This window comes from Camelina sativa, chromosome 1 (genome assembly GCF_030686135.1).
Source record: "Camelina sativa cultivar CO46 ecotype springtype chromosome 1, ASM3068613v1".
NCBI lineage: Eukaryota > Viridiplantae > Streptophyta > Magnoliopsida > Brassicales > Brassicaceae > Camelina > Camelina sativa.
Genome location: NC_141880.1, coordinates 20,377,165 through 20,388,173, shown reverse-complemented (window position 1 = coordinate 20,388,173; position 11,009 = coordinate 20,377,165). Strand labels below are relative to the sequence as shown.

Genomic DNA, 11,009 nt, shown 5'->3' with positions numbered 1-11,009 from the left:
GTGACTTTTATTGATGAAAAATCAAAGTACACTTGGCTTACTTTGTTACCATCTAAAGATAGAGTCTATGATGCATTTGTTAACTTTCAGAATTATGTCACTAATCATTTCAATGCTAAAATAAAGGTACTAAGATCGGACAATGGAGGAGAGTACACAAGTCATAAACTTAAAGCTCACTTGTCCAAACATGGCATACTACAACAAACTAGTTGCCCTTATACGCCCCAGCAAAATGGTGTGGCCAAGAGAAAGAACCGGCATCTCATGGAGGTGGCAAGGGCGATGATGTTTCAAACCAATGTCACCAAACGCTTTTGGGGAGACGCCGTGATGACAGCTTGTTACCTGATCAATAGGACTCCCACCAAAGTCTTACAAGATAAATCACCATATGAGGTATTGAATCAAATTAAACCCTCATTGGATCACTTACGCGTATTTGGGTGTGTGTGTTTTGTCTTGGTACCAGGTGAACAAAGGACTAAGCTCGACGCCAAAAGCACCAAATGCATGTTCATTGGCTACTCGACGAGTCAAAAAGGGTATAAGTGCTATGATCCCACCACCGGCCGCTTACTTATCTCCCGAGACGTGAAGTTCCTTGAACAACAAGGATACTACGAGACAAAGGACTGGGACAGCCTCAAGGACCTATCTCATTCCAACTCCGATCGAGCTACCAACCTACGGTTCCTACTGAATCATCTTGGTGTCACAATGCCATCTACTCGCACGGACCAAGACCAACCTGATCAGACTGCATGAACTGACTGAAGGCTCTACACCAACCTCCTCCGAGCCGCCTAGTCAAGAAGAAGATCAAGAAAATGCTTCGGAGCCGCTTGATCTCTCCACTGATGAACCTCTTGATTTATCAATCCCGGAGGCTCGTGGTCACCCGAGTGCTGACAATGATACACTCCAACAAGAATCAAGCATAGTTATTACAACAACCAGGCCGTGGCCCATCCGATTCAAGTTGTGTGTTCGCTTGACCTGCTCCCTCAAGAACATGCTGCCTTCCTCACCAAGATCGATGCTCAATTTATCCCGCAAACCTATGATGAGGCCAAAGAACACACTGAATGGTTAGATGCTGTTGATGATGAGACAGGGGCCATGATCCGCAATCATACTTGGGACGAGGCAGATCTCCCCAAGGGAAAGAAAGCGGTCAGCTCTAAATGGATGTTCACAATCAAGTATCTAAGTAATGGTGCTGTGGAACGGTACAAAGCTCGTCTTGTTGCCCGCGGCTTCACCCAGACCTATGGCACCGATTATACGGACACGTTCGCACCGGTGGCCAAACTTCACACGGTTCGTGTTGTTCTCTCACTAGCCACCAATCTGTCATGGGACTTATGGCAGATGGACGTCAAGAATGCATTCCTTCAGGGGGAGCTCGAAGAAGAAGTCTACATGCACCCTCCTCCGGGCTTAGAGGCTACAGTCGCTCCGGGCAAAGTTCTTCGCCTCCGCAAGGCCATCTACGGCTTGAAGCAGTCCCCTAGGGCGTGGTACCACAAACTTAGCTCCACACTTCGCACACACGGCTTCAAGCGTTCTGAAGCCGACCACACTCTCTTCACTCTTCGGACTAAGAATGGTCGAGTGGTCGTTCTTGTCTACGTTGATGACATAATCATCACTGGCGATGACCGCGATGGGATCTCTACCACTAAGGCTCTGTTTCACTCCACCTTTGATATTAAGGATCTAGGAGAGCTCAAGTACTTCCTTGGCATTGAAATTTCTCGATCACCGGAGGGGCTGTTTCTCTCTCAACGGAAGTATGCCCTTGATCTTCTCCGTGAAACTGGCAAGCTGGGAGCCAAACCGGCTCCTACACCCCTTGAAGAAGGTTACCAGGTCAAGCGAAAGGGGGAGATGCAGAATGTAACCAAGTTGGCTGAGCCATATGAGGATGTGGGCAGATATCGTAGGCTTGTGGGAAAGCTCATCTACCTTACGATCACAAGACCGGATCTTTGCTATGCAGTAAACCAAGTCAGCCAACACATGAAGGCTCCAACAAAGTTTGATTGGCAAACGCTCGAACGAATTCTTAGTTATCTCAAGGGAAGTCCTGGCCAAGGCATCTGGATGGGGAAGAACAACGACACTGAACTCGTGGGCTATTGTGACGCGGACTATGCAGGTGATACAACTGACCGGAGATCCACCACAGGGTATTGCACGTTCATTGGAGGGAACCTAGTCACTTGGAAGTCGAAGAAACAAAAGGTTGTGTCTCAATCAAGCGCCGAGTCAGAATATAGGACCATGAAGAAGCTCACCAACGAGCGTACATGGCTCAAAGGTCTTCTCAAGGACCTTGGAGTAGAGACTGAAAGACCGATCACCATGCATTGTGACAACAAGGCTGCAATACACATAGCAACCAACTCGGTATTTCATGAAAGAACTAAGCACATTGAGGTAGATTGCCATAAGGTACGAGAGAAGATAGAAGAGGGGGTGATCCTACCATGTTACACGCCAAGCCAAGAGCAATTGGCAGACATCTTCACAAAGGCTACTAGTCCACAGATTTGCGAATACATCTCCAGAAAACTTGGAATAGTAGACCCTACACATCCATGAATGAACTCCTCTAACCCGTGGAGATCATACTCTTTTCCTTAACATGGTTTTGTCCCATGTGGTTTTCCATGTTAAGGTTTTTAACGAGGTGGTCTCTCGCAGGTTCCAAGCTTAGCCATTCCACTTGGCTAAGCTTGAGGGGGAGTATTGATCAATAAGACACTCGAGACTTGAAAGTGTCCGTACGGCCGTCCGTACGCCCGTCCGTACACTTACCAATAAGGCCGAGCTATATCAAATGAAATGAGAAGAGGCGAGGCTGGACTAATTAGCAAAGCCCATTAGAAAGATCTCGAAGACACAATAAAGCCGTTGGAGGATAAGGTCACGGGTCGCCTCCCTTAAGGAAACCAAGTCATGTCACTATCATCCTTGGGATCTACCCACTCCTTCCTTTATGTCCCTATCAACAAGTTGTCGAGTGTAATAGAGGGTTTCCCTAGTTTCTTTCCTTGCTATTTATAGTTTTTAGCCGACATTGTAATGAATATACTAATGGAATCATATGTTTTCTCACTTCTCTCTACATAGTTCACTCAATCTCTCTCAAATTGTTCTCTTTGCTTCCGTCTAAACCCAACACAGACTGTGTGACAATCCAATGCATTAGACTAATTTTAAGAGATCAGGATGAATTTGGAGTGTTTAGAAAACACTTAAACGCGTTTTTTCCCAAAATAGGCTTAATCCGAGAAAACAGGCTAAAACTGAGAGAACAAAATTATTTGAAGCAGTAAACAGCTATGGTACTCTTCCTAGGGTCAAAATATGTAACAATCCAATTCCATTGACTAATTATAAGAGTTTGAGGTGAATTTGGAGTGTTTAGACAACATTTAAACCCGTTTTATCCCAAAACAGGCTTAAACCGAGAAAACAGGCTAAAACCAAGAAAACATTGATTCTAAGCAGTTAATAGCTTTGTTACTGTTTCTAGGGTCAGACTGTGTGACAATCCAATGCATTGGACTAATTTTAAGAGATCGGGATGAATTTGGAGTCTTTAGAAAACACTTAAATGCTTTTTTTTCCCAAAACAAGCTTAATGCGAGAAAACAGGCTAAGACCGAGAGAAAAAATTTATTTGAAGCAGCAAACAGCTATGGTAATCTTCCTAGGGTCAAAATATGTAATAATCCAATTCCATTGAGTAATTATAAGACTTTGGGTTGAATTTGGAGTGTTTAGACAACACTTAAACCCGTTTTATCCTGAAACAGGCTTAAACCGAGAAAACAGGCTAAAATCGAGAGGAAACATTGATTTGAAGCAGTAAACAGCTATCTTACTCTTTCTAGGGTCAAAATATGTAACAATCCAATGCATTTGACTAATTATAAGAGTTCGGGTTGAATTTGGAGTGTTTAGACACCAATTATACCCATTTTGTCCCAAAACAGGCTAAAACCGAGAAAACATTGATTCTATGCAGTTAATAGCTTTGTTACTATTTCTAGGGTCAGAATGTATGACAATCCAATGCATTGGACTAATTCTAGAGAAGAGGATGAATTTGGGGTGTTTAGACAACACTAAAACCCGTTTTTTCCCAAAACAGGCTTAATTTGAGAAAACAGGCTAAAAGCTAGAGAAAAGATTTTTTCGAAGCAGTAAACATCAATGTTACTCATTCTAGGGTCAAAGTATGAAACAATCCAATGCATTTGACTAATTGTAAGAGCTCGGGATGAATTTGGAGTGTTTAGATAACATTTAAACCCGCTTTATCCCAAAACAGGCAAAAACCGAGAAAACTTTGATTCGAAGCAGTAAATAGCAATGTTACTCTTTCTAGGGTCAAAATATGTAATAATCCAATGCATTCGACTAATTATAAGAGTTTGGGTTGAATTTGGAGTGTTTAGACAATACTTAAACCCGTTTTATCCCAAAACAGGCTTAAACCAAGAAAACATTGATTCAAAGCAGTTAATAGCTTTGTTACTGTTTCTAGGGTCAGACTGTGTGACAATCCAATGCATTGGACTAATTTTAAGAGATCAGGATGAATTTGGAGTGTTTAGAAAACACTTAAACGCGTTTTTTTCCCAAAACAAGCTTAATCCGAGAAAACAGACTAAAACCGAGAGAAAAAAATTATTCGAAGCAGTAAACAGCTATGGTACTCTTCCTAGGGTCAAAATATGTGACAATCCAATTCCATTGACTAATTATAAGAGTTTGGGTTGAATTTGGAGTGTTTAGACAACACTTAAACCCGTTTTATCCCAAAACAGGCTTAAACCGAGAAAACAGGCTAAAACCGAGAGGAAACATTGATTTGAAGCAGTAAACAGCTATCTTACTCTTTCTATGGTCAAAATATGTAACAATCCAATGCATTTGACTAATTATAAGAGTTCGGGTTGAATTTGGAGTGTTTAGACACCAATTATATCCATTTTGTCCCAAAACAGGCTAAAACCGAGAAAACATTGATTATATGCAGTTAATAGCTTTGTTACTATTTCTAGGGTCAGAATGTGTGACAATCCAATGCATTGGACTAATTCTAGAGAACGGGATGAATTTGGGGTGTTTAGACAACACTAAAACCCGTTTTTTCCCAAAACAGGCTTAATCCGAGAAAACAGGCTAAAACCGAGAGAAACGATTTTTTCGAAGCAGTAAACATCTATGTTACTCTTTCTAGGGTCAAGTATGTAACAATCCAATGCATTTGACTAATTGTAAGAGATCGGGATGAATTTGGAGTGTTTAGATAACACTTAAACCCGCTTTATCCCAAAAACAGGCAAAAACCGAGAAAACTTTGATTCGAAGCAGTAAATAGCTATGTTACTCTTTCTAGGGTCAAAATATGTAACAATCCAATGCATTCGACTAATTATAAGAGTTTGGGTTGAATTTGGAGTGTTTAAACAATACTTAAACCCGTTTTATCCCAAAACAGGCTAAAACCGAGAAAACATTGATTCAAAGCAGTTAATATTAGAATATAAGAAGGAAAAGAGAGAGAGGCCGGTAAGGCCGAGCTGTGGAAGAAGAAGAGAAGCGGCCGGTAAGGCCGTGAGGCCGAGCTGTGGAAGAAGAAGTTAAATATCTCACAAGGCCTTATAAGAAAGAGGCCCATAAGGAAGAAGGATCTAGAAGAAGTTAACTATCTCGCAAGGAAAGGAAGGGAAGGAAGAATCACGTGTGTCCTTGGTTGGTGAAGGAAGGAAGAGTCGCTTTCACTATGCACCAACTCGAGAATGTCCCTTTCAGCTATCATTTCCTCTCTAACGGCTATATGCACTTTGAGTTCCTATATTAACCTGTGTAATTGAGCCCCTATGAAACTAATTCAATAACACATTCAATTCAATAATAAGAGAATCACATTCCCGTTCGTCTCTCCTCCACACTTGTGGTTATTCTCGCATATTCAATGTAGAGAGCTCAAGAGATAACGGTTAGAGGCTGCCCTTAAGGCAGCCGATTCTCTTCTCAAATCTCACCTAAACTCTTCTTATTTACTGTCTTACTTAGCCTAGATTACTGATTCTTAATCCTCTTTCTCCTAAGTACACAAATCTAAGTGTTGTGTTACTAGAAGTGGATAAGTCTCAAACTAGTGCTTCTTCTTCATAGATCCGCTTACTCTCTAGTATTTGGGTTCTATCAAGCTACTTTATGAGGAGTTCATCTGATGTTCATATATTTTACCTTGTATTCCCTTAGTTTATTCACAACTTTTGCATCTTTTGCTATCCATTTAGGCCATTATTGTGTAGCTTTAGGACTAATCATGCATTAGAGTATAGTTGCATTGCATTTGCATCTTTTCATGCATAAACAGGTGATTTTGGAGCTTAAGGAGCATGGAAGCAATCCTGAGGCGAAATCAAGAGAGTTAAGGCTGTAGAATCAAGGTCTGGAGTCCAACTCGACCGCACCACTCGAGCACCACTCGACCGTGTGCTGAGAAGGACTCGACCGAGTGGAGAATGAACGAGAGAAGCCAGCTCGACCAGCCACTCGACCGAGCACTGGTCGAGTTGACCGAGCCGTTGACTGCTTTGGGTTTTTGTATTTTTAGGGCTTCCACCTCATCTCTTATAAAAAGCCCTTGTACCTGCAGCCACCAAGGAGTCCAGCTTTTTAGAGAGTCTAAAACCTAGTTTTTACCTTTTTTAGATATTATTCCTTTTGCACTTTTATTTTATTTTAGATTTTGTACTTGTTTGAGAGAGAAAGACTAGATTCTTATATTTTGTTTGTTCCATAACTTTCAAAGTATTAAGACTTCGAGTTTTATTCCTTCATCAATATTGTAGATCCCTGTTTCATCTTTCCAATGATGCAAGTTTCATTATTTTCTGGGTTTTTGACATATTTCACCATGTGTTCTTGTGAGTAGTTTGTTTAGGACCTTGAGGATGGGTTAGGCTGGGTTGATCTTGTGGTTTGTTTGATTTGGCCAAGCTTGATTGTTGTAGATCTCTTCTAGGCTAGATGATCTTAATGCTGATCCTATATCTGAGAAGGTAGGGTTTGATTTCAAGCATCTTAGCATCACACCAATGTCTAAGGAGCATAGATAAGGCTAGATCTAGAGCTTACCATTAGGCTTGCTAAGAGATTAGAAGTCTTGTTTGGTTTGAGATGTATTGCTTAATGCCTGCTTGTGTAGATTCTTTTCTTTGTGAGAACAAGTCTAGAAATGCATAGGTATGATTGTTTCTTGCCATGAGAGTGGATTAAACATGTCTTAGAATAGTATGTCTAGAGATCAGCTCAATGTTTGCTTGAGATTTGTTGACCAAGTTAGATAACCACAATGATTAGCTCAGCCCATGAATCCCTCCTCAAGGCCTTCTTTGTTTATTGAAATCTTAGTCTAAATATCATTGCTTGCTTGTTGTTTGATAGTTTTAGCATTGCTCTGTTTTTCTTGTGTTGCTCTGTTTTCACGTTTAAGTCTAGCTCGACCACGTACTCGACCTACACTCGGTCGAGTGCTGCTCGAGTTCATCCCCAGAACTTGTGTTTTTGATTTGTGATTGTCTTGTTTCATTCCTGTTTCATTTCCATTGCATTCACGTAGTTTCCTATTCATTACTTGTCTTGCATTAGTTCATTGGCATAGTGTCTATCTCTGTTCTAGTTTCATTATAGCTTTAATTTGTCTGTTCTATTTGCATTTAGTATCTTGTTCTAGTTGTTTTTACTTTCTGCATTTCTTATCTCATTTTAGGATTGTTAGTGACAAACAATCTTTACAATTGGCTTGACTTAGACTCATATGCACATCTTAATTGTTCACAATCACTCAGATAGGATTGACACCTCTTATACTGCAACTGCATAAGGGGAATTGAAACACCCTGACTTCTATTCATTTCATACATCATCATTCCATACATCATTCATTCATACACCACAAAGAAAGTCAGTTTCAATTTGGCGCCGTTGCCCATTTGAGTGTGTTTTGTGACATTTAGGATCATTATTAGTCTAAGATCAAGTTCTTTTGAAGTTACTGAACTGGAATCTTCCTTTGCTTGGCTGTTTTGTGTTTCAGGTACCCACTCGACCACCTACTCGACCACCACTCGACCGAGCTGTGATCGAGCACTTGATCGAGCCAGAAGCCGGACCTAAATAGCCATTACTTCCCAGTCGACTCGACCACCCACTCGAGCCTGCGCTCGACCGTGTACCTGTTCGAGTCTGTAGTAGAGTTTGTTGATGCACACAAGGTCAAAAGGCAAAGATAGTCTTCAACAGCCTATTGACAACATCCACAGGCTACAAAAGGGTTTGAGACATAAGCAAGGAAGAGTAGTTCAACAACAACAAGGTCAATACATCATGGAGCAACAAGCTATCCATGAGCAAAGACCAAGGCACATTGGTGCAGGAGATGCACCCAATACCCACAACCAAAGGGCTGGAATTGTGCCACCTTCAGTAGCAAACAATAACTTTGAGATCAAGAGTGAATTGATCTCAATGATACAAGCAAACAAGTTTCATGGGTTTCCAATGGAGGATCCACTAGATCACCTTGATGAGTTTGACAGAATATGTGGACTCACTAAGATCAATGAAGTGAGTGAAGATGGATTCAAATTAAGACTCTTCCCATTTTCTCTTGGAGACAAAGCTCACCTTTGGGAGAAGACTCTACCTACTGGAGCTATCACTACATGGGATGCATGCAAGAAAGCTTTTCTGGCCAAGTTCTTCTCCAATGCAAGGACTGCTAGGCTGAAGAATGAGATTTCTGGGTTTGCTCAAAGGAATAATGAGAGCTTTTGTGAAGCTTGGGAGAGGTTTAAAGGATTCCAAACTCAGTGTCCTCACCATGGTTTCAGCAATGAGTCACTTCTAAGCACCTTGTATAGAGGAGTGCTTCCCAAGATAAGAATGCTTCTTGACACAGCCTCTAATGGCAACTTCCTCAACAAGAATGTGGAAGAAGGATGGGAGTTAGTTGAGAATCTTGCTCAATCTGATGGCAATTATAATGAGGACTATGATAGGACCATAAGGAGCTCCTCAACTGATCAAGAGGACAAGTATAAGAAGGATTTGAAGATGGTCAATGAGAAGCTTGACAAGATCCTCCTCAGCCAATCCAAGTCCATTCACTTCATAGGTGAAGAGGAAGCTCCAGTTCAAGAGGGGGAGCCTGAATTTGCTGAGTTGTGCTACATGCAGAACCAGGGAGGATTCAAAGGCTACAACCAAGGAGGTTTCAAGAACAACAATCTCTCATATAGGAGCACCAACGTGGCCAACCCTCAAGACCAAGGCACATTGGTGCAGGAGATGCACCCAATACCCACAACCAAAGGGCTGGAATTGTGCCACCTTCAGTAGCCAACAATAACTTTGAGATCAAGAGTGGATTGATCTCAATGATACAAGCAAACAAGTTTCATGGGTTGCCAATGGAGGATCCACTAGATCACCTTGATGAGTTTGACAGAATATGTGGCCTCACAAAGATCAATGGAGTGAGTGAAGATGGATTCAAATTAAGGCTCTTCCCATTTTCTCTTGGAGACAAAGCTCACCTTTGGGAGAAGACTCTACCTACTGGAGCTATCACCACATGGGATGCATGCAAGAAAGCTTTTCTGGCCAAGTTCTTCTCCAATGCAAGGACTGCTAGGCTGAGGAATGAGATTTCTGGGTTTGCTCAAAGGAATAATGAGAGCTTTTGTGAAGCTTGGGAGAGGTTTAAAGGATTCCAAACTCAATGTCCTCACCATGGCTTCAGCAATGAGTCACTTCTAAGCACCTTGTATAGAGGAGTGCTTCCCAAGATAAGAATGCTTCTTGACACAGCCTCTAATGGCAATTTCCTCAACAAGAATGTGGAAGAAGGATGGGAATTAGTTGAGAATCTTGCTCAATCTGATGGCAATTATAATGAGGACTATGATAGGACCATAAGGAGCTCCTCAACTGATCAAGAGGACAAGTATAGGAAGGATTTGAAGATGGTCAATGAGAAGTTTGACAAGATCCTCCTCAGCCAATCCAAGTCCATTCACTTCATTGGTGAAGAGGAAGCTCCAGTTCAAGAGGGGGAGCCTGACTTTGCTGAGTTGTGCTACATGCAAAACCAGGGAGGATTCAAAGGCTACAACCAAGGAGGTTTCAAGAACAACAATCTCTCTTATAGGAGCACCAATGTGGCCAACCCTCAAGACCAAGTCTATCCACCTCAACAACCTCAACAGCAACAAAACTACATCCCCAAGCAACAACACCAAGTGTTCCAGCCCCAAATGTGTCCCCCACCAGGGTTTCAGACTAACCAGGGCCAGGAACAAGACTTAAGAGCAATGATGCAACAGTTGTTGATTGGGCAAACACAAGGAAAGATTGAGGAAGCCAAGCAGTTTGCTGAGTTGAATCAAAGGCTCACATTACAGTACAATGATCTGAACATGAAGTTTGAAGGTCTCAACTCCAGAATGAAGTATATGGAGAGTAACATTGCCTCTACTTCAGCTCCTAAACCCAACCAACTCCCTGGAAAAGCTGTTCAAAATCCAAGGGAGTTCACTGCAAAAGCCATTCATATCTCTGATGAGGAAGTCACTGAGGAAAGTGTAGTCCAAGTTTGGGGGAATTCATTAGTTACTGAAGCCCCAAGTGACGTTTGTGCAAAGCAACTGGAGTCCGTTATTGCACTCGACCAAGTACTCGAACAGCCACTCGATCGAGTGCATGCTCGAGTGGTCGATCGAGTTCCAGACTCAGAAGCTGTCAAGCCTGCTAAGTACACTCCTCCTGCTTACAAGCCACCTCTTCCATTCCTAGGACGTTTCAAAGCACAAAAGATTAAGGAGCTTAGGGAAATCATTGAGAGAAAGGAGATGATGGCTAAGCAACAAGAAGAAGAGAGGGTTTTAAAGGAAGAAGCTGTGGTTGAG

The 11,009-nt window shown here is 41.9% G+C and overlaps 2 non-coding genes across 2 annotated transcripts; both read right to left on the bottom strand.

Annotated features, from left to right (window-relative positions):
- Positions 1–8,823: 8,823 nt before the first annotated feature.
- On the bottom strand, positions 8,824–8,930 carry LOC147950156 (small nucleolar RNA R71). Its single transcript, XR_015565225.1, has one exon. It is a non-coding gene; the product is annotated as a small nucleolar RNA R71 (small nucleolar RNA).
- Positions 8,931–9,734: 804 nt separating this feature from the next.
- Positions 9,735–9,841, bottom strand: LOC147950155 (small nucleolar RNA R71). The gene has a single exon (XR_015565766.1). It is a non-coding gene; the product is annotated as a small nucleolar RNA R71 (small nucleolar RNA).
- Positions 9,842–11,009: the final 1,168 nt, after the last annotated feature.